This window comes from Strix uralensis, chromosome 1, assembly GCF_047716275.1.
Source record: "Strix uralensis isolate ZFMK-TIS-50842 chromosome 1, bStrUra1, whole genome shotgun sequence".
NCBI lineage: Eukaryota > Metazoa > Chordata > Aves > Strigiformes > Strigidae > Strix > Strix uralensis.
The window spans coordinates 128,587,667-128,610,261 of NC_133972.1; the positions used below are offsets into that span (position 1 = coordinate 128,587,667).

The 22,595-nt window shown below is 38.8% G+C and overlaps 1 protein-coding gene across 7 annotated transcripts in view; it reads left to right on the forward strand.

The window, feature by feature from the left end:
• The window catches only part of SPIDR (scaffold protein involved in DNA repair), a 205,240-nt gene that overhangs the window by 145,722 nt on the left and 36,923 nt on the right, over window positions 1–22,595 (forward strand). The gene's annotated exons all lie outside the window — the stretch shown is intronic.

Consider the following 22,595-nt stretch of genomic DNA (forward strand, 5'->3'; position numbering starts at 1 on the left):
ATGCTTTACATGCTTCTAAAGGAAGCCTCCCCTTTCTCCTTTAAGGTGGGCTAATGTTCATACAAGGCTGGCTGGCTTGTGACAGTTCTTAGAAACCAGCAAACACAGGACTAGAAGGAATGGCGGTTAGCCTAGAGGAGTGGGTAGCAAGCCAGCATGCTTGGCCTCCCAGCAAAGACCTGAAGGGTTTGTCTCTGTGTGAGGTCACCTGCTGAAATACATAGAAGCAGATGGTGACAAAGTAACTGCTTTCAGGCTAAACCCAACTATTTTAAAATAGCAGATAAACAGTCCAGTAATCGAAGAATAATGAAGAATGTGTGTGTGCGCAGAATGGTTGAATAAAAATTGCTGAGTGTCGTAGCACTTCAATATCCTGATGTTTTGGTCTGAATTTGCAACCCTGGAGTTGCATGCATCCTTTTTTCCATTGTGTAGAAGTAGATGTTTTTTCCTTTTCTGTACATGTACTGGATAAATTTGAGTTTCTTTTTTTCTGCAATTTTGTTTTATATTTGGCACAATAAAAATATAAATCCTGTAGTAAGTTTTGAGAGCGTGCAGAACTCTGAAGCATAAAGTGTCATTTCTCTGCCCTGTGTATGTCACTGCATGCATTATTTACTACGACTGAATTCATAACAGCAGTACAGCAAAGCAAAGTCATATTACAGCAAAACATGGTAATACATTGCAAGAATTGGGCTGTGTTCAGCTTCAGTGTGGACTGACATTTTTATGCCCGTAGGTCGGTCCCTTGGTTAATAGATATTTCCTTCCTTTATCCGAGCCGTCACAAAAAGCCCAGGGCTTCGGGTTGCGGGAGGATTCGCTGGGCGGCCACGTGGTTTGTCTCTCCCCCTGCGTCCCCCATGCTCAGTGTGTCTCTGCACACGCTGTTCGGTAAACAAACTTTGGAGAACCAGAGCAAGCTGGTTCAGAGCAGCCAGTTCATTCACACAGACCACTTGGAAAGTGATGCCTTTGCGCAGCCTTGACGTACGGGCTGAGGGAAGTGGAGAAGTTAGTATTTATGTTTTCATTAATGCTTTTTATAGCTGTGAGCCAGCTGTAGCTAGTTAACATTAGCCTAGGACATCTATTAGCGTGCAGACCTCTTACGCAGGATAAAGGGCTTCTGATGGAAACAGAGTTGTTACTCATGGTACTCGTGGCTGTGTGTTTACATGAAGGCTGTTTGTGCTGACATAGGATATATATTAGAACAGCATGCACCTTTTTAATGAACAAATTTTCCAGGATTCAAGGAGATTTTGTGTAAAAACTTTTGGCGTAGCAAATCACAAGATTTGCATCTTTAAATGCTTATTGCATATTTAAAAGCTATTCTTTTTAAGTAATGCTTTGCAGCTACGCAGATACAAAAAGCATTTTCTGTTTAGCTTTTAGGATGAGTTGGGAATAAGCAGTATTCCTGCAAAGTCTTGAACACACCAGTTTGGACTGCTAAATTTTTGCTACGAATGATGTAAGTGGCTGGCAGTAGCACAGGATGAATTGGACCTAAGGGTTTGGCCCAGAGCAATTGATGGCTCAGCTATCCTCCTCTGGTTTCTCCCAGTTTTTACTTTTTGTTTTTTTTCCCTTTTCTTCTGGAAGATAGTTAGTCAGAAGGGTATTTAAAAATAAATAACAAAAGCAACTGCAAAACAGAGAATGAGGAAGGCACAAGAAGTGCTGTTTTTAGAGTTCCAGTATGACAAGCACCATGGTCTCTGGTATTTGCATCAATACGACACTTTCCTTTCCTGGTCAGTCAGTGTTCCCCAAACAATTCTGACAGCTCTGCTCATCCAGGCAACAACAGAGGTGCCTAAAGAAGAAGCAGGAAATTGTGTCTATCCTCTGCTTTGCATTTCTGTAGAAGGTGTGGACTGAGCTTATTGCTTTCTCACAGCTAATTTAGTCATTTCAATAGTCAAAGCTTTGGAATTGAAAGTTTCAGGACTGTCTTCCCTCTCAAATTTTCTTCTGAAGAAGGTCTTTTGCCTCTACTTGCAGTGTAGTTTACAGAGACTAGAGAAGATTCCACTGTAAAATGGTCTCAGCGTGAATTTCCATTCCTCTTATCTTTGTCACAGTCCTATCAATTGTCAGTGATGAACTCTTCAAGTCAAGGGGAATTCAAAAAGTTCATTATAAAAAGCTTTAGTTTGCCTTGTTAAGCCTAGTGTCCTTGTGAAAATGTTGATTACATCAGCCATCATCATGTCAGAATTATACCTTTATGGTTCACAAATAGAAGCTTTATAATGCTATTCTTTTTCATCTGCACAACCGTATCTGTATGTAAAACTGCTGAGTAGCCCCAGATGCCAGTGTCAACTCACATGGTCGAACTACAGTCTTAACCAAGACAAAAAGTCAGGCTATCTCCCAAAATTGAATCACTTCTAATCTCCTGTTTAGATAAATTTCCTCCACCCATCCATTTAGGTACACCACCCTTAATGAGCCACTTGAAAAGAATGTGACAAGCTCTTGAAAGCCCTGTGAGACTGTGGAAGCATAGCTCATGAATTGTGTATTCAGTGCCTACAGCTGTACCCTCAAAATACAGGTGGGAAAACTTTTATCAGCAGTATCTAGACTTCCCTACAGAGCATATTCTATGATATGGCTCTGTATTACCTTTACAAATGTGGGTCAAAGCTTAGTTCATTCCAATTTTGAAGTCAGCTAGTCTTTTGAGGGCCAGAACAATAATTTCTTAACCCAGGCAAAGTCAAGCTTTGATGTGCTCACATTCTTCCTTTTAATGCAAACCAGCAAAATTGTGCTGGAATGTTCACACCATTTGGTAAATCTGCTGGAGACTTTTGTTCATTGTGATCTGATAGAAAACATTTTTGTTCATATTCTCCTAAATGCTTCATAAGCGGTTTTTATTATGTACGTGGAAATGACCTATGCAGTGTCATCATGTGCTGGCCCTTGGGCTTGTTTTGAATTGACTGTTCTGCCATTCAGGGTCCTTTCTCATTTGTTCCTCATGCTCTTGTGACTGAAACTAAAACCTCTGTGCAAGAACTTCACTGGAGGAATGTGGAGAATTGGGAAAAGCACTTTTATCCAACAGTTGTCGCACAAAGATGACTGGGACAATCAGCATCATGCTGCTAGCTTTGGATATTGTGGCCATAGATCAGTGTATTAGATAGTGTATTACAGGACCACGTAGCCTAAAAAGCAATGTCTTTCTCCTCCTAACATTTGGCAAAGGTGTTTTTAGTGTTTGCTCGAAGTCCACGCTTCTGTGACGTCTAATTTAATACAGCAAAATTTAACGTAGCCAGATCTTGACTGACCAATTCCTTCCCTGAGTCAGTTGCCTGTTCTCTTTAATTTGTGAGTCTTGCTAGTTTTTCCAACACACAAAGAACATGTGTTCAGCGGTAAGGAGGCATCTTTGATCCTGACAGGGCAGCTGGTTACAGAAATGGATTTTCCCATTCCTCAAATGCTGTGATAGTGTAGGATGGTACATAATTAATGCCCTACAACCAAGTGAAATCTTTTTGACCAAACCTGGCAGGAGTTTTTCCCTGATTTTTTTAATAGCTTTTTCTGATGGCTTGAGGATGGTCTTTTTCTTGTGTGTTCTGTCCATAGCATCCTAATGAGGCACATGATATGTGGGAGGCATGGATAGGAGGGAGATAAAGCTGCAATTTCTGTCATCAGGCAGTACTGGATAGACAACTACTAATTTTATCTTATCTATTCACCATATACCTTACTCCTCACACTTACGCTGAGTAATTGCCAGAAAACTCCCCTTCTCTTGGTCCCTTTGCAAAATAGTTTAATGCAGCTTTCTCTCTCTCTCTCTCTCTCTCTCTGTATTATGTTAGTGTATTTTAGATCACAGAAATAATCATGTTGCCTGCTTTAAAAAAAGCGATGTTTGTCTTGGGGTACAGATATACAAATGAAATGGATGCTGAAGAAGAGAGAACTTTAAGGAGATACTAGAATTGGAGATCTTGTTGGTATGGTTGGGAAAGCCAACCATGCACACTATGATATTAATAAAGATAAGGGACAGTAGAAAAAATTGACACTGATTTCTGTAGATTATTTACATGGCCTATTGTTCTCCCCACATACATTTGTTTCATTCATCTGTTAAAATTTGCTAAAGCATGTGAGCAGTCTAAGCAAACTGGTGTGTATCTCGTGCCTAGTCTGATGAAGCATGAACCTGGTTAAGGTTTCTAGACATTTCTGTGATGATAGATTAGCATGTGTACCTTATGGCAGAAGAGTGAAAAAAAGATTTATTATTCATATAGTGTCGTTTCCCAGTAACAGTTTTTCATTTCTATTTCTATTTGGAAATGCTGAGCTGATTTAAGCTTCTAGACTAATCTGAATTGATGGTCTCTGTTAAAATGTTAGTTACAGCGTCTATAAACCAATTGTCACTTCATGTTGAGCACTGAAAACTATCAAATGGAAAGTCTTTATATACCAGTGACTTTGGCAATATCTTAATTACTTTTTTTTCCCTCAGTCATCAGTGACTTTAACTATCAGTTTCCTCCCCCAGTCTAAGTCCCATTTTCTCAATCCCCCACTTTTAAAATGTAAAAACTCAGATGTTTTGTTTTCAGCAGTACCTCTTCTAATGTATTTGAGTGTGTTCCTGCAATTAGTCAAACTCACATGTTTTCTTCATCCTGTTGTGAAGAAAGTGTTGGCTGACCAGGCTTTTCTAAGTGTGGAAGGAGAAGGGAAGGTAAGATTGGAGGAGTGTTCCCATACTGGGCACTTTAGGTGAATGGTGAACGTACAGAACGGTGTGGAAGTCTTGGGAGAAGGTGTAGGCAGTAAGTGAGAGTGAGTGACGGTCTTGTTGGGCAGCTTCCCATGGGAGTTGGCAGGATAGTAATATGTGAACGATATGGTAGGGTTAATTCTTTAATGATCAAGTGCTCAGCTACACTTCCAGTCACCAGCTCTCCTGGCTTGTGTCTGCTAAACTATCCAGTAGGGGGGAAGTGGAAAAATAAAAAAGAAATCCAAGCAAGCTCTTTTTATTATGAAATTATTACAATTTTGGTTTTCAACAGAAGTTGCCCTGAAAATTCAGAGCCTTCAACCCATGCCTCCCACTCCATTCCTCCACTGCCCCAGCAATGCAGAAGAATGCAGATAATCATAGTTTTCCTCTTCACTGAAGGCTTACCTATATGCAGAATTCACAGGGAGATGACTGCCAAATATATGGGGTGCACATTTCAACTCTGCTAATTTCCCACAGCAAAATTATTTTGTTACGCATATCTGAAGGGATTTTAGTCTAGCTAAGGGCTAGTGCCAGAAAGTTGTTCAGCAATAGCTTGTCCAGTATTTTTCCCACTAAATGCTTCTTGAGTCACCTTCCATCTTCTGCTCTTGGTCTAGAGACTTAAGAGTTCTCTATTCATCTTTATAGCAGCAGCACTCAAACTGGGTATGACAGACTTCTGCCAACCCCTCCACTTCTGAGAGACAAGAGAGAGGGAAGACCACCAGAGTGTGCTTGTGGGGGAGGCAGGGATGCTGATGCCATAGGGGAGTGGAATGGAGGGGACATTTGCACACCGGAGGCCAGGGTGGCCATAGAGAAACGTGATCCCATGGGAGGCTGCTGCACTCACAGGGCTGGGCGTATGCACAGGCAGAGAGCAGGAGCCCAGAAAACATGTGGCTCCTGCTGTTGCTGAATCCCATCCTGCCAATTCTCCATGGAGGCCTCTAGTACGGGTTCAGTAGCTCCTGGCAGCCAAGGACTCTCTGCATTGCTCATTTGTCCTTTGGCTAGAGCTTGCGAAGCACAGCTCCATCAACAGCTTATCACATGCTCTGCTCTTCTCCCTGAAGCTCTCCAGTAGCACATGCCCTCTCTCCTTTCCCCTACTTTGTGCACTGCTTGATTTGTGAACTGCTATTTCAGAACACCCTACAGTTTGCTTGACTTCTTAACATAAGTGCATTCCCTTCCCAAAGAACTAAAAATCTATTATTTTTAAGACCTGACAATTAAGGGGATTACAAAATGGCTAGAAGGAGGATGAATTCGAGTTACATCACTGGGACTGTGCAATATCTCGTCAAAGACTAGTTCAGCTCGAAATGAAGTGTATTTGTAAGCATGTGTAGTGTTGTTTGTGAGCTGGAAGCAACCCATGCCTGTAGGTAGTTTGATATTTTCCATTATGAAAAATTCTTGTGACCTTTTGTTTGCAAAGCTGTTTCAACTCCATTGTTTGCTATAGACTTTTGATGTTCAAAGGGGAATGCCCTCAAGGTAGGAAAATGCCTTGTTTTCTTTGGCATCAGCTATAGCTGGCCTTACCATGGAAACAGTTGGGGTTGAAAACGGAGAAGGGGGAGAGAGATAAGAGGTAGACTTTCCTCCTCCAGCCCAAGAGGTTCATGCCACCCGAGGCAGGAAATTATTTCAAGATGAGACAGAGAGCTGAAGTAAAGCTCTTCTCAAACCATCCTCCAAATTAGGGTGTAGACCACACTGGTCCAGCTACCTGTGTAGGGGCATCACACAATGTTTTCCTTATGTGTGAAGCAGGAGCTTGGGTGACACTTACCTACAGTCAGACTCAATGCTGACAGCTTTCCACTCTTACCCAGCAGTGGGACTCAAATGTTCCCCAGTTCAAATGGTAACAGACTGTTCAGGTTACAGACCCTGCTAATTCAAACAGATACTCTCTAACCGTATGTTGAGAAGCACAGGTGCAAAATACTCAAAAGAGGTGTAATACCAGATTTCCTACAGTGCAGAATATATATACTAAAAACTGAATGTGTCATCTGTTGGTTTCACAGTATTTAACCTTGCCACCTTCAGATTCCTAACACAGGAAGGTTTAGTAAGTTTTATTTATATTTGCCTCATGGATAAAAAAAACCAAAAAACTTAGAATGTGTGGGGTTTATATGTATATTTATATGTATGAATGATACATATAAGCTGTGTGTTTATTCTTTCTAGAACCCATGTTTTCTCCCAGAGCAGCACAGCCTCTTGCAGTTCTGATTTTTGGATCAGGCTGCTATTTCCATTTTCTGCTGTTTTGTCAGCCATGGATTTCTGCTCTCACAGCACAAACTTGAGATTTCTTTACTTCTTAGTTTGCAGTCAGTATACTATTTATCCATGGACTTTAAAGTCTTACCTTTCACTCTCCGTAATTCAGTATAGTACAATAGAAAGAGATGAATATTGCTAAACAGTCACTATTTGTTTGCAGAATTGATGTGGCATGTAAAGCAAATAATTGCACATACAAATAGTACTGGTGCTCACAGCTATTTCTCTTGCATACGTAAATAAGGGATTTACACACTTGTAAGGTCATATTTTGCTTACATAAATGATCTTATCTTCATGCACCCTGTGTAGTGTGGTATTCCAAACATTGTGGGGAACAAAAAATGTCAACACTATATACAAAACATTTTGTCATATGGCATACAATATATATACCACTTACAGAACATGTGGAATAAGGTAGTACAGTGATTAGAATTTTATTCAGGAATTTGTATTTCTTTTGGCTGTTTCAAGTTTAAAGCAGTTTGTTCATTCAGGGTGAATAAAAGTTTTCTCTGAGCAAATGAACTGGGCTGGGCTAAGAAGCTGCTTCTCTGAAAGGAGTTGAGATGTTAAAAAGAAACCCAAAAAGCAGCATTGGAAGAGTAAGGAGAGTCAAGGGACATTGGGCAATATGGGGCCACTTTTTGAGTTCTGCTAGAACTGAAACGCTGCAGGAGTCACTGACACTCTTCTTAAAGGGGAGGGCAGAATACTCTGTGGAGAGGGTAGGCTTGGGACCAGCATCTCCTATTTGCCCTGTATCAAAAAGGTATAGATGACTCTCTAGTTCTGGGATCTGAGACAGGAAAATAAATCCCAGAATGTGTTAACTGGGGGTGGGGGGTGGTGTGGAAAAGGGAGGAGGGGAAGGAGAATGCGGGAAAAGAAGAAGAGGAGATGAACATTCTTTTTTTTTTTTATTGTGGTTTGACAGGTGTGCCTAGGATTAATTGATGGGGATTGGGTTAAGTGGTAATGGAGTAACAATTTATTAATCAGATAATCATTAATTCTGACCAGATAATGAGAGAGGGTAGGAGAAACTGTGTGTTTAAACAAGCATGGGTTTGGTTGAGAGCAACTATCTATTACTTGGAGGGACTGGAGGGAGTGGGCTACTGTACATTGCAGTTTTGCTTTGGTTATGAAGGAATTCTTCAAACCATGATTTAATTATTTTTCATGGTGAATTGACCCAAGATTTGACCTTGCTTCCTTTTTGTCCCCTCATCTACTCTCTCAGAGGTTGTGTGCATCTTCGTTGCTCATGTTTGTGGGTTGCTGGGATTTCCCCACTTTAAAAACACATCTCTCCCTGTTACTCTCTTAAGTTGATACAAACCACTGACCAAGAGTGAGTAATTCTTTATGAGTAAGTGAAGAAACCCTTTTTTGAATAAAAGAACATTTTTAAGCTTATATAGGTGTGTTATGAGAGAAGGGGAAGAAAAGGTGAAGTAACCACTATGTGAAGATACTTTCCTCTTATTAAAAAAAACCAAACAACAAACCCTTCATCTTGTAGGGTTTTTTAAGTCTTGATTACATTGTCAGGGTCTTTTTATTTTCTTCATCTTTCCACTTCTTGTAATTCTGCTAACAATTCTTGATGTTACTAATAGAATGACAAAATACAGGAATTGAGGTAATTGCATTAAGCAAATAAAAAAAAATAATCCTTATAATTCATTTTTTCTTGCCATAAAGACTTATAGCCACCTTCTTGCTTTAATCTACCATGATAGTAATATTAAGCATTTCTGATGGTATTTAAAACTGTCTGGTGATTATTTTAAACAGGTTAAGAAAAATTGCAGCTTGCCAATAGCTTGTTGGTATAGTCTTAGGTTGGCTATTTAAAAGAGAGGTTAGGTAAGAAACTGGGGAGAGATGTTGCTATTTGAATGCTTGAAGTAATGATTTCACGCTTTAAATAAATAAGGAATTTTTAACTAGCGTACGTTTATTTAGGTCCAGATTATCATTTATGAGTTGCTTGACATTCTGAAAACCAGGGAACAAAAGACTCCTTATACATAATTTTAAAAGGTGTGGCAATCAGGTAGGATTATTTGTTTCACTGTGTCATAATATCTTGATGTTTTGTTAGGGCATTTTACCCTTTTATTGTTTCCTAGAAGAAATTTAGTAAGCTGCATGCAAATAAGCTTTTCATTTTTTTAAAAAAGACTATTAGGCAACAGTTAACCAAGTTCTGAAATCTCTGATAAATTGAAGTGGAACGCAGCGTTTTATCAGTCATCAGTAAGAAGCTGCAATTATCGCACCAACTTTTTTGAACAAATAGGATTAATGTTTGAAGTCGTGTGACTAATACCAGCCAATAAATACTCCCAGTTTCCTTGAGAAACAGGCAACAGTTTGACTAGTGGAACAGTCAAACAGGTATGGTACTTGAGGCTTTTTGAGAAGGATCAGTCATTTAGCATAGCTCAGTTCCCAAGAAAAGTAGTTTATTTTCCTCCTGTCAGTTCAGTTTTTGAATTATTTTATGCTCTCCTCAAAGGCCAAGCTGTATGACATCTTTATGCATAGCTGTGGTGCCACACAGTGCTGTGAAACTAATTCTGCTCTATATTTCTTGTCTATTCTTTGGGAAGGTTAAATCTGTGGCATATTTTTTCTTTGGATATCTGAGGAGCAAAATTTGCTTTATTATTAGTGACTTTTCCTTTTCAGGTATGACACTATTATGGTGGTACCAAAAAGGAGAAATCTTCTAGATGTTTGCTTAACATTTCAGGAAAACATACGCCTTAGGTTTTGCTATAGTGATGGTGCTCCAGAATTATTTTTGATCTACATTGAGGAGTTTATAGGAAATTACATCAAATATTGGTAGTACTAATAAAACCTTGGCCCTACCACAATCATGATAAAATTCAGAAAAGCCGCTTTGTCTTTGCAGCCTGACTGGAAGGAGCTACCAGGTTGCTCTCGGAGATTTGCCCATTTAGTGCAAACTCTTTTGACTTCAGTCTTGACAAGTAGAGAGGGATCAGGAGAGGAGCACCCTTCCTAAGGAGCCAGAGAAGAGCAGCTTTGGAAATTATTTGCTGCTGGGGAAAGCAACGTACTCTGTGGTGTGCCTGGGCACTCTACATTCAGGAACGGCTCCTGGGTTAACTGCATGTTTGGAATAGGTCTGTTTCATGGAGGTCTTACCCTACAGTTGTTGAAGCCAGGATGTGTAAATGGTGCAGGTTTAATGGTCCAGGTTTTATCCTGGAATAATAATTTACTGATAATGCAATCCCTCTGCATGCCCAGAAAATCAGGACATGGCATTTAGTTTCTCTTAGCTGAGAAGCCATTTGGCATGCATAATTTTGTAAATATAAGGAAGAGGAGGAGGTCATCTTCTATTTTTTTAGTAGTTAAACATCACATAAGGTTTAAAGTGCAGCAGGGGTGGTGTGCATGCATTTGAATTTTTTGTAGAGAATCTTACTTTGGTCAGAGGAAGAGAGCTTTGAAATCCCTGATCCACATACAATCAGGCCAACATGTTCCTGCTTGTAGAGTTAGAGGAAGGTTCTGCTCTCTGTACACACTGATCAAAACACATCTGATATATGTTCTTAGGAATTTCTGTAGATTTCTCAAACTTTACTTAGACAAATGAGCTGTAGTTCTGAGGGCTAAAGCCAGGAGAAAAACCTGTATTCTGCCTTTTGTTACAACTGTGCATATGGTTCTCTCGAGCTTCAGACCCATCTGCAGGATGACTTCTTTCACTAGGGTGAATAAACTGTGTTTCGTATTTGTTTAAAATTCTGCAATCTTATGCAAGCAGAACTTGGTTCATATTTAGAGAGAAAATCTTCAGATGGGCTTCATCTTTCAAGAGTCTTTTGGAGTAAGAACATTTAAAACATTGTGTCATAAACTGAGTTGCAACAAACAGCTCTCAAAGGCTACTGGAGTTCAGTGAGAGGTTTGGGAAGTGACCAGTAGTAATGTATTGCATCAGGTGTTGTAATAAGTATCATTACCTTTGTAAGTATTTTCACTTCCTCTGTAATGCTAAATCTAAGTGCAAGTGTACATAGGACCCCAATAATTACTATTTTCTCCATATTATGGAGCAGCCTATTTGGTATATATATTCACATATGGATAATGCTGTCCCTATCTGAAACATAGTATGAGTTCATGAAGGATAAATGCTGGAGGGAAGATTAGTCTCCCAATCATAAAAGCTCCAAGTGCTTGTCAGAAAGGAGCATAGATACCTCATTTGCCTTGCTGAATTTCAATAGTTAAAGACCACCTTCAGCATTGTGTGGAGGGGTTGGTTTTGTTTTTATTTTGCCTGCTACCTTTGTGAAAGGAAATATTTAATAATTTTTTCCCATAAATGTTTACCCGTAGCTCTCCCGAATTAAGAATGTCTCACTCTACAGGAATGTGAACTAAAAACCAAATAAAGCTTGTAGGCTTCACAACACAGTCATTCGTGCCAATGCTCTGGCCTATGCTTAGTGATGACCCAGAGTCTGACAATTTATATCCATTTAGTTCTTTAAAAACAGCAAACAGGATTTCTTTTCTTTTTTTCCCCCTTTAAATCAGCAAGAAAGATGTTGCTCCTTTTGTCACTACCTCCTGATTTTAAAATGTTCAAATAGGTAGTATTTTGCTTATTATGAAAAAAATAAAATAAAAATTTAACTGTCCGTAATTCTTGCAAGTACGAAGTACTAAGGCAAACAGTGTTTGTTAACAGTCTCATTTACTAGCTGATCTGCCTCAGTCTGAGAAAAGGAAACACTAAAGTTAATATGTTCATTTGAACACAATTTTTCACACTAGTATATTTCAACAGTTGCAGATATCACTAGAGGGTTTTCTAAACAATTTTTTGATAAAATTGATTTATAAATAAAATAGAAAGTCAGTAAAGCAGACTATTAAATAGCATCCACATTTGAAGTTTTAGTTAAGTTGAACAAATTCGGTAAACTATACAGAAGATGCATCAGAAGAAAAATGAGTCAGAAGTATTAGTAGCTGGCACTTGGACCCAAATTGAAATTTGAGTTTGAAAGCTTGGACTTCACTTTTGAAGGCTGTGTTGTAAATATTCAGTGTTAGTGAACTAATTCTGCTAGGGGAAATTAGGTTATGTGTTTGTGTGTTTTTGTAGTGTATAGCTGTAAATGCACATTGGCACGCTGAAAAGACTAAATGAACTTTAAAATATGCAAAAAAGTAAACTTTTTGTGGGGTTTTTAATATGTTTTCCATTAGACTGGCTTTCAGTGTTTCTGAAGTGTTTCTGCTGTTCCTTTTAGGTAGCTTACATTTTTTAATTGGGCTGTCTCTTCTGCAGTTACAAAATTAAAATGTGATATTGTTCCTAATGTTACATTGTATGCTATTAATTATTTAAATATTCTGTGTAAAAATTACTCTTACAAGTTGGGGGGATTCAGACCAATGTGTTCATCAAAACCAAACCAAAGGACAAACACTTGAGGCAGGAGGGCAGTGATGGACTTCCAACCAGTGACAGAAGGCTCATTTGTTTTTGTGCTTCATCTCGGGTGTGACCAAAGCTGTGATCTCTTGTTGAGGAAGTTCATGATATTCTCTCTCTCTAAACTGGCTTAAAATTAGTGTCTCTCCATGTCCATCTCCCCACCTCTCCTTGCCCTGGTGAGCTGTCTTGTCACCACTACGTGCCAGGGTGCTGATACAGTTGAGCTGGAACAGCTGTTTGTGATGCTAAGCCAGCAAACTGATGCAAAAAAAAATAGAATCATAGAGTAGTTTGGAAGGGACCTTTAAAGGTCATCTAGCCCAACCCCCCTGCAATGAGCAGGGACATCTTCAACTAGATCAGGTTGCTCAGAGTCCCATCCAACCTGACCTTGAATGTTTCCAGGGATGGGGCATCTACCACCTCTCTGGGCAACTTGTTCCAGTGTTTCCCCACCCTCATTGTAAAACATTTCTTCCATACATCTAGTCTGAATCTATCCTCTTTTAGTTTAAAATCATTAGCCCTTGTCCTATCGCAACAGTCCCTATTAAAAAGCCCCTCCCCATCTTTCTTATAAGCCCCTTTAAGTATTGAAAGACCATGGTAAGGTCTCCCCAGAGCCTTCTCTTCTCCAGGCTGAACAACCCCAACTCTCTCAGCCTGTCCTCACAGGGGAGGTGTTCCATCCCTCTGATAATTTTTGTAGCCCTCTTCTGGACCTGCTCCAACATGTCCATGTTTTTCTTGTACTGAGGACTCCAGAGCTGGATGTAGTACTCCAGGTAGATAACTTTATTTTTGCATTTGAGATTTGTTTGTTAAAGCCAGATCGGTTCCCTGATCTGATTTCTTGTGCTTCCTCAACCTGTTTTGCCATCACAGTTATGAGGGAGGAGTGGGGACAGTGTACTACAGCTTAGGAGTGGGAAATAAATTGTGTAGGGCAGACACACCTTCATCTGGTATCTCCACTGAACTCTTCCTGACATGAAACTGGTTTTTAGTTTGTGGATGCTGAATTTGTGGAATTTTTAGTTAGTGGATGCTAAATGTTGATACCACCCGACAAATAGTATTTTCAGTCTGCAGGTTTGATATGGAGATATCAATACATATCTAGATAGACAGAGACATATATATGGAGATACAGATGTAGATATATGGAGATATATATATGTGTGTAGATGTGTCTATCTAAATTTGCATATGGAAAAAATGTTTAGTTTAAAATTTTGCTGTTCTTGCAGAGCATGAAAAATACAGAATTTTATGATTTGACAGAAAAATCCTTCAGTGGACATGATTTCAAGTCATAGTTAAGGCGACACACTTGACATTCAAACACATCATGAGAGGCTGAACATTTTCCTAGCTGAATCTGGTCATTAAAAAGTTTAGTTTGTGGGGAAGTGTAGGTGGAGATGTTAATATTTCTTTCATTACTCAACTAAAACTTTGAAAACAATGTAAAAAGTTTGCTGTGTCCTGAGATTGCCTGTGTTAAATTTCAGTCCAGAACCACTTTTAATATCACAAATCTTACACAAAGCAAGTTGAACATGGAAGGTAATTTTGTCAGTTTCTAGGCAGACCAAGTATACTGACCCTGAGCATTGCAAATTCTGATTTCTGTTTTCTTTGAGCAGTTTTACTTAGATTAATGCTGCGTCATGTCATCAGAGATAGTGGATGTCTTTATTTCTTTTCACATGGCATTCTTCTGTGTCTTACCCACCTACTGCAAACTGGCCTCATCACAGATCATTGTATTTTGATTTGATTATACAGAGGTGTTGGAAAGAACTTGGAAAGACAATGGAAAGGCATTTCTCTGTTGGCATGGTTGTATTTTGGAAAAACTTCTGGCTAAAACCTGGTGAAGTGCAAAGCTTGTGTGGAAGTTTCTTACTGTACATTAAAATGCTGCTCCAGTGCTGAAAGAGAATATTCTTGCTTTCTGGGAGCATCACTTTGTGAGCAGCCATGATAAGATTCTAAGTCATTTTTGTGTGATGTGCAAATACATGGTACTTTTATCTCTGCCTGGTGTAGGCTTCAGAAATTATTTTGAAATCTCTGTTTACATGATGTAAGTGACATGAGAGTTGGAACTTTAAGAGGTATTTCTTTAGTGGAACCGTCTCTTTACCTGTATACCAATATACAAAGTAAGGAAAGAATGAAGCTTGTTATGATGAATTATGGAGAAATTACTGATGCTTTGCTGGCAACGCACAGCTTTGTTTGGCTACCCAGTAACCATTCTTGTGTAATTTTTATAAACCACAATTTCTAATTTTTCCATCTAGGTTGTACACTTGTAAAACTATGTGATGAGATACTTTAAATATACGCCAAATGATTTCTACCAGATTTTGCTTTAAGTATTTAAAATACCTTTGGAGATTTTATGGCCACTGGAGAAGTAAATAGGTAAAGGATATATCTTAAGATTCTGATGTAAATACAGTCTATTTTAATATTAATTATTCCTCCCAGATTGTGCAGTCTGGTTCCTTTTTGCACAGTGAACAGGACAAATGAAATGGTCTATTGATGCTTTAATTGTTTTCCAATGTAAAGTTAGTCAAGTCAACCTGCAGGTAAGAAAGCTAGAAAGGACATAAGGTCTAGAGGATCCATTCCTCCTTACTCTGTATCACCCACTGTGATACTGAAATCGTGCAACCCATTCCACAACTGAAATACCCAAAGTTTGTACCACTTCATAACTCTTAACACAGTGGTCAGGGTTAGGCAATCTTCTCTGGCAACTTTAATAAACTGAGCCAGTAGAACAAGAAGATCAGTGTGGTAATTATAATAATTTAACAGTTATAACAGTAGTTTCCATTTGTGTGTTTCTAAACCAGAATAAATAACACCTTATAAGCATTGTTGAAGTAGACGAATTGTCCCTGATGTTCTTCAGGTAGGCAAAAATACATGTGATGAGGACAGTGCTTTTCACAAGCATGTGTCCTTCCAGGCCAGCATCAGCACCCTTTATCTAGGTGTTGAAGTAGTTGTTTGGAAGTGATAAACTATTCCTACAACCTCATTTTGGAATAACTGCAGGCAGCGTTTCTCTCTGGCACCTGACGGCTGCTTGCTTTCTTACCAAGGTTTATAAGCACTGACTCTAGAGAAGTTAACTAGGGTCCCAAGACAATCTGTATCGATGCTTTAAGTTTTCTATTACTCTGTTGCTGACTCGTGCATGTAAAACTTGTATTCACTTTCAGGTTCTTTTCCCACCCTGCTCACCATAATCTTTTGTTAACTGGTATATTTTAACTAGAAAACAATATTTCCCACTAGGGAAATATAACTGACTTCTACAAAACATTCTTGCCACTTTGTCAACTGGATGTTGTTCAAATAGCTGTACTTACAAATTTGATTTGCCCCAGCTCCCTATCACGTAATAATAATAACAACTTAATAATAATTAAATATTGTAATTTAAAACATACAAAGAATATACTTTTTATATAAGTGCTGTAATAATTAACATCCCAGCTGTAGGATTAAAATTAGTGTCCACATTGTGGAATGAAAAAATGGAGAATACTGGGAATGTTTCATTGATAGCTAATATTGAAATTTGGGGTCCGGATGTATACAGAGGTCAGTATGTGCAGCAGTGAAAAACACATATAGTATGGCAAATTGGGGAGAAAGGGAAAATGGATGGGGGAAAACAGGGAGCGTTATCAATTCAAATTAAACAACTGTAGGATTAAATTAAATGTTCTCTCATCCCAAATCAGATGATATCGCAATTGTTTTTCCTATAAGAACACAACTCTTTCTTTGTGCTGTAGATAAATTAACTTTTTGGACTATAAAAATTTAATTATTCAAAAACATTGAATACATGGTATATGATTTTCAGCACTGATTTGGCTAGCAACTGAGAAAGTATTAGCCTTTCTAAAGAAAGTCAGTTCTTCCTACTGCCTAGTTCTGCTACTTTTCAATGCTTTCTCAATCTTCAAGCTTTTCCTTGGGCACCCTGTCTTGTTATATCAGGTCAAGCTAAGCTGGGAATGTACCCCTGAAGCAGAATGACTTTTTTGTGCCTTTGCAATTCTGTATTTGGTTTAACACTATATGAAAAAAAATTAAAAATTCCACATGTATATTTTATAACTAACTGTGCTTACAGAGATGTCTTTTGGTCAAGAAAGGAAAGTTTGTGGTGACTTAGACTTCCGTGCAAATTTTTAAAAATCAAAAATCTAGTTCTATATGTAAAACATTTTTATCATATTTTGTGGGACTGCCATTAAAAGAATCTATTTAGGTAACCAGCTTAAAAGAGCCATGAAATATGGTTTATGCCTGTTGCCATTTTGGAATTAAAATTAGTGATAATGACACAGCCAAATGGGGTTAGGTACAGGTTGTAATTACCACCTTTTTTCCAAGAAAGTTCTCATGAGTGTTTCTCCCCCTTTTCGTTGGAAATGCACGTAAAGCACCTTTGAATTCCATAGGTGCAGCTACACTGTAAAATCCAGATCAGATCCTGCACTTGCTGTTAGATTCACACCTGGCAGAGAGTCCAGGTAAGGTAAGGCAAGGCAGCGGAGGAGGCTGGAATAAGCCCCTTTCCTTAGTGAGTTCGTGATCCTCACAGGGCTTCTCCACTGGCTGCCTCCAAACAGCCAGTTGCTTTCAGGCAGGCTGCAGTTCCCACACGCAGCCCAGTACCTGCGTTTCAGGTGCACGCGAAGGCAGCATCTGTTCTCGTGTTATGGTCTTGGTCAGGATCAGGGCCTGCACCCCACCCCGCTAGCCCCCTGGGAGGACAGCCATAGCCATGTTGGACCTCCAGGGATGGCACCAGCAGTCTCAACCTATTGGTTTTCTGTAGAGGACCCAGGCTTTTTTATTTTTGCTTTCAAAATTTTAAAATTACCTATTTTCCACTAGGTTTTTACTTTTCCTAAGCTTTAATAGGCTATTTTTAACAACCAGGAAGAGATGTAAGCACAGAAACACACTTTTATTTTGTGTGAGTTCTGTGATTTAAAGCTTGCATGCAAGAGAGGTTTTCTTACAGTTTCCCTACAGTTTTGCTTCTGCTTAAAAAGAAGTTGTCTGTTCAAATATATTTCTACAGCTATTGTGAGAGAAGGAGAGATGGAAAAATTTGTATATTGCATTTCCATCTCTCACCATTCAGCATTGCTTCTACTTAGAGGCATACTGGATAATTATTCTTCGGTATGCTGGATAATTAAGTTTTGTCAAAGCAAAGCCTTGAAAATTAATGAATAGTTACTGCATTACAGTTCTGAAAAATATTTCGAGGAAAAATGGTTGGGAATTTTTCAAAGAAATAATTTTCTGTCAGATCACCTTGTAAAAAAATGAAAACTTCTTATGAAAAGCTTATACAAGCAATTGAAAAATTGTGAAATTGCTGAAATGCTATGTTCTGAAACAATGCCATTTTCCTACTCTGAAACCACTTGTTTAGAAATTCCATTTCAGTTATGATTTTTTAACTTAGTTTTTTTTTAATTGGTAAAACAAAATGCTTAGATTGATCCAAGTGGAATTCACTTACTGTTTTCATTATTGTATTTTTGTCTTGATATTTTCACACTTCTTGAAGTGGTGGAAGTTAGGAAACATGTTTGAAAAATGGCTGGTCAGAAAGCACATTTATTAAAAATATAGGCATTTTGTCTCCTATTCTTGAGAATATCGTTTGGAAGCTTTGTCTATTTTGTTTTAGTGTATTCCCATGTTTCAAATTTAGGCTCTTTTTATGCTTCACCTTAGGAGTATGTGAGTTACATAGTGTCACATGATCCAAAATAAAGGGTGTCTGACATTACCTGGTAGTGGAGATAACACCACAAACAGTGAGTTCCATGAGAACAGACAATGCATGAAAATGTGGCCTATATTTATGTAAAATACCATTTTTATATGGTGTTTCTCTGTATCTTATATCACATGTCCAGTAGGAAGGAATCCCCTTTAAGCAACCTTCAAATCCCCTTCTGATGGTTCCTGAATGCTTTGTTCTGGTGATGGGGGTGAAGCCAGGCTGGAGGAGCAGCCTGGCAGCCTGGTTTGAGACCCTTTGAAGTAAAGAGATCCTACTCAGTGAGGAGCCTGAGAGGGAAAAATGCAACTGCTAAGATGCTGACAGGACTCTGAAAATGCAAGTACTAGCCCTATTGCCTGTGGTTAAGAAGGATAAGCAGCAGCAACTGATGTTTAAACGGCTACGCCAAAACTTTGATCTGGTTTTGTGGCACTGATCCTCCCGCGATGATCAGGGCTTGTACTGTGTCAGATGCTCTACAGGCATGCAGAAGTTGTCCCTGTCCTAACGTTTCCTTAGTGCAGTACTGTAAAGTCTCAATTAGAGAAGGAATGTGTGACAGGAAAAAGAGGACGAGACAACAAGTGTGACAAATACAAAATACTATCAACAGGAAACTGCATGTTTTGAAGACAAAAGGTATCTTGTTATCTTGGCTGTGATGTTATATCTCCTGCTGGCCTGCAATGGGTGACAGCTCAGGAAAATCCAAACTGTGTTTAGCTGTGCTTCTCCCTTCACGTCTGTGCTGAATCACATCAGAGGCTGTAACATCAGCATGGTGGTAGAAGAACAATGTGCTATTGTTGATATTCTTTTGGATAAGACACAAAACCAGAATCTTAACCACAGAATATTAAATCACCTCTTTTGGCATGAATAGATAGGTTTACTAAGGGCTCTAATCCAGTTCTAATTTACATGATTATCTTTTGTCTTTCTAAACTCTTCCTGTAGTTTTGATTAGATTTGGTCTTCTTTTTTTTTTTCTTTCTTTTGGAATATAAATAATAAGAACAAACTATGCTGTACTGATACTGTACTGATACTGGAACAGATTCTTACTGTCAGGACTGTTTTGTTTTTATAGGGGGAAGGAAAATCACAATCAAATATACCACGCATGTAGTTTCTCAGTATCTGACCAGGGTTATTATATTAAATCCAGTGTAATGACTGATTATGTCATTAGAATAAAATAGTATTCCACATGCATGAGATATAAAATAAATACTATCATCTGTACAGAGTAATTGTGATTAAGATGCTGTAGTAGAGATTTTTTTCTTTTAGGATGCTTCCCACTAGCCCACATAATTTTTGAAATCTCCATATGCATCTGAAGATAACCAAAGTGATGAGAGAAGTGAGAGATTCTCTATGCATGTCTTAAGATTACTCAATTAAATGCAAAACAAAACCAGAATATGGCAGATTTAAGATTCTTTTTTGTGTACTGTATGCTGTGCTCCAAGTTCTAATCCTGCTAAAAATGATTCCTTGGAATTACAGGAAATTGTATGTGCGATGTTTATAAAATTACTTCGGTTTATGATTCTTGATTGGTGTTCAGTTTAGATACTTTTAAAATAGAAGCATAGAATTTGCATGAACGATTGAATGAAATCAAGGTGGAGGAATGTTACTGGTGCTACCCAGGTGTTTCCTCTTCCTGCTATACAGCATGAAATGAAGCTCATTGAAATCAATGGAAAGATGTTAATTTGAGTGAGGTTTGGATAATGGCTGCTTACCTAAAAGTAATTTATAAAGCTTTATTCGACCTATAATGGAAAATGGGATTTCTCATTCAAAAAAGTTCAAATGGAAGCTTAAAAGGGCAACAAAACTTTATTTTTTATTTTCAAATTGCAGACTTCTGCCATCTGCACTTTCCTCTCAGTAATGCTTGTTGTGTCCATAATTTCTGATTATAAAAATCCAAATGTGTCTGGGAAAAGTGCCCATCAGTAATGCTTGTAGGTCATCCACAGGATTATACTAGTGTTGCCACAGAATGGCACTTTTCCCCATAATCTCTAACTGCCAGAGACATGGAAAACAGCAAGGTGTGAGAAGGGAAGTGGAAAAGAGGTAATGTGAGAGAACATTTCTTCCTGAATTTGTTTTCTTCACTTTCCATGTTTTCCTCCTGCTGTTCCTTCATCTCTCATCTCTTAACAATCTCCCTTAGATTCACGTCTCATCCGCATTCCTCTCGGCTGATACATTCCCTCCTGAAGTAGGGTGTGATGGTGGCCAGCCACCATGGAGTCAAAACTTGGGGAGCCAAAGGGAGTCCTCTTTTGTACATGGATTATATCTGCACCCTAAACAATTTATGTTTATTGCTTTCTTCTCCTACACTCAGGAGTTTCTCCAACAAGCAGAGACCATGGCACCACCACATTCTCCTCTGGCTTTCTGAGAGGGAGGTTTTACCATAGTATATTAATTCTCCCCTGCAGTCCTGCAGCTAATAACCGCTCTGCTCAGAGCTGCATCACCTTGGCATAAGTTGGGTCCTTCATAGATAGCGCAGTGTCCATCAATTTGGGGGCAAATTTGGCAGGCCAAACCCACAATCATAAGAGAGCAACTGTGCTTTTCTTGTGCAGGTGCACAAGATGACAGGGTGCGCTTGGACCAAGATGAAGCGTTCACCAGCAGTCTTGTCCTACCAATACTGGCTCTTCCAGTCTTGACTGGAGGCCGTAGTGGGCAAAGTGGTGGGGGTGGGGTGGGGGGATGATAGTCCTGAGGCTGCTGCTCTGAGATTCTGACCCCAGCCTGCTGATAGCTGCCTCCCCAGCCTGGTTTCTGCAATGGGAAATAGCGTTGCTTCGTCCTGCTCTGTCGCTTCAGAGCTCATGAGAGTGATGTAAATTCAGCAACTGCTGCAAAAGATTTAAAAATAAATGCAAAATGAATTAAGATCTCAAGGCAGAAAAAGCATAAAAAATATAAAAGTTTTACATGTAAAATATTAAAAAAAAAATATCTTAAAATCAGACTTTCATTCCCAGACCTGAATTTACATTTTTGTACTTGATGACATCAGTTGCACAGAAAACCCAGAATCTTAGAGCTTGCAAGATGAGTAAAAATAAAACAGGGAAATATTTTCCTTCCCCTCTTTCAGTTTTGCAAATCATGTATTTTTATGATTATAAATAGCTAAATCAACAGACTTACTGACTGGGGATGTTAAGCACACTTTTGTTGTTGACCTTCAGAACTATTTAAACTCCTGAGTGCTAAAAAGTAGAATTCCCTTTGGAGAAGCTTGTAGCTTTCAGTGGACTCAGTTGGAGTCCCCAGTAAGAAGTAGTTAATAGGTAGGCTGTGGTGACTCCAGCAAAACAAGATAATCAATTCCATCTGCTTTTCTAATTAATCACCCGTAATATTGAAACTCAGGGACATCATGAATTTGCTCAGTAAGCATACATTTTGAAAAGAAGATGACAGTTTGTTACCTCAGTTGCAGTCGATTAGTCTGACTCTTCACCTCCCAGAGAAAACCTGGGAACAGCCTCCCCCCCTGCTCAGTAGCTAACCTGTACTCCCCAGGCAACCTGCACTCTGGCTGCAAGGACACCGCACATCCTGATTTTTTTTGTTTTAACCAGTTTTGCTTGTTCTTGTCAGAAAAGGAATAGTTAAAAGGGATGAATAGAATGCTCTTTTTGGGACTTCAGTTCTCCAGAATAAAATATGTGAGGGAAAGGTTTCATTCAGTTCTGGCATCACTTTGTTAAGTCAGTTTAAGCCAAGAAAGATTGTTATTCTACACTGTTTGCCGATAGTAGAAAGTTTACATATCAAATTGATTTTTTTTTTCTTGAAGGAAGAGAAAATCAGTATGAATTTAAGGAACAGACCTCTTATTTGCTTTGCAGAAGAGATTGTTCTGTTAACAACTCATCAAGAAAGAAAGAAAAAAATATAAACAGGATTAACTGTTTACTTTAAGTGAGCTGAAGTCTGGTTGTTTTTCCGAAGAAGAACACAATGTACTGTTGTATCTGGTTTCCAGAGTGGTGTTTATCATAATTCCTCGTGCGGTGGTTGGTAGAGTGCTGGGAAGGCTCTCCGCCCACTCGCAG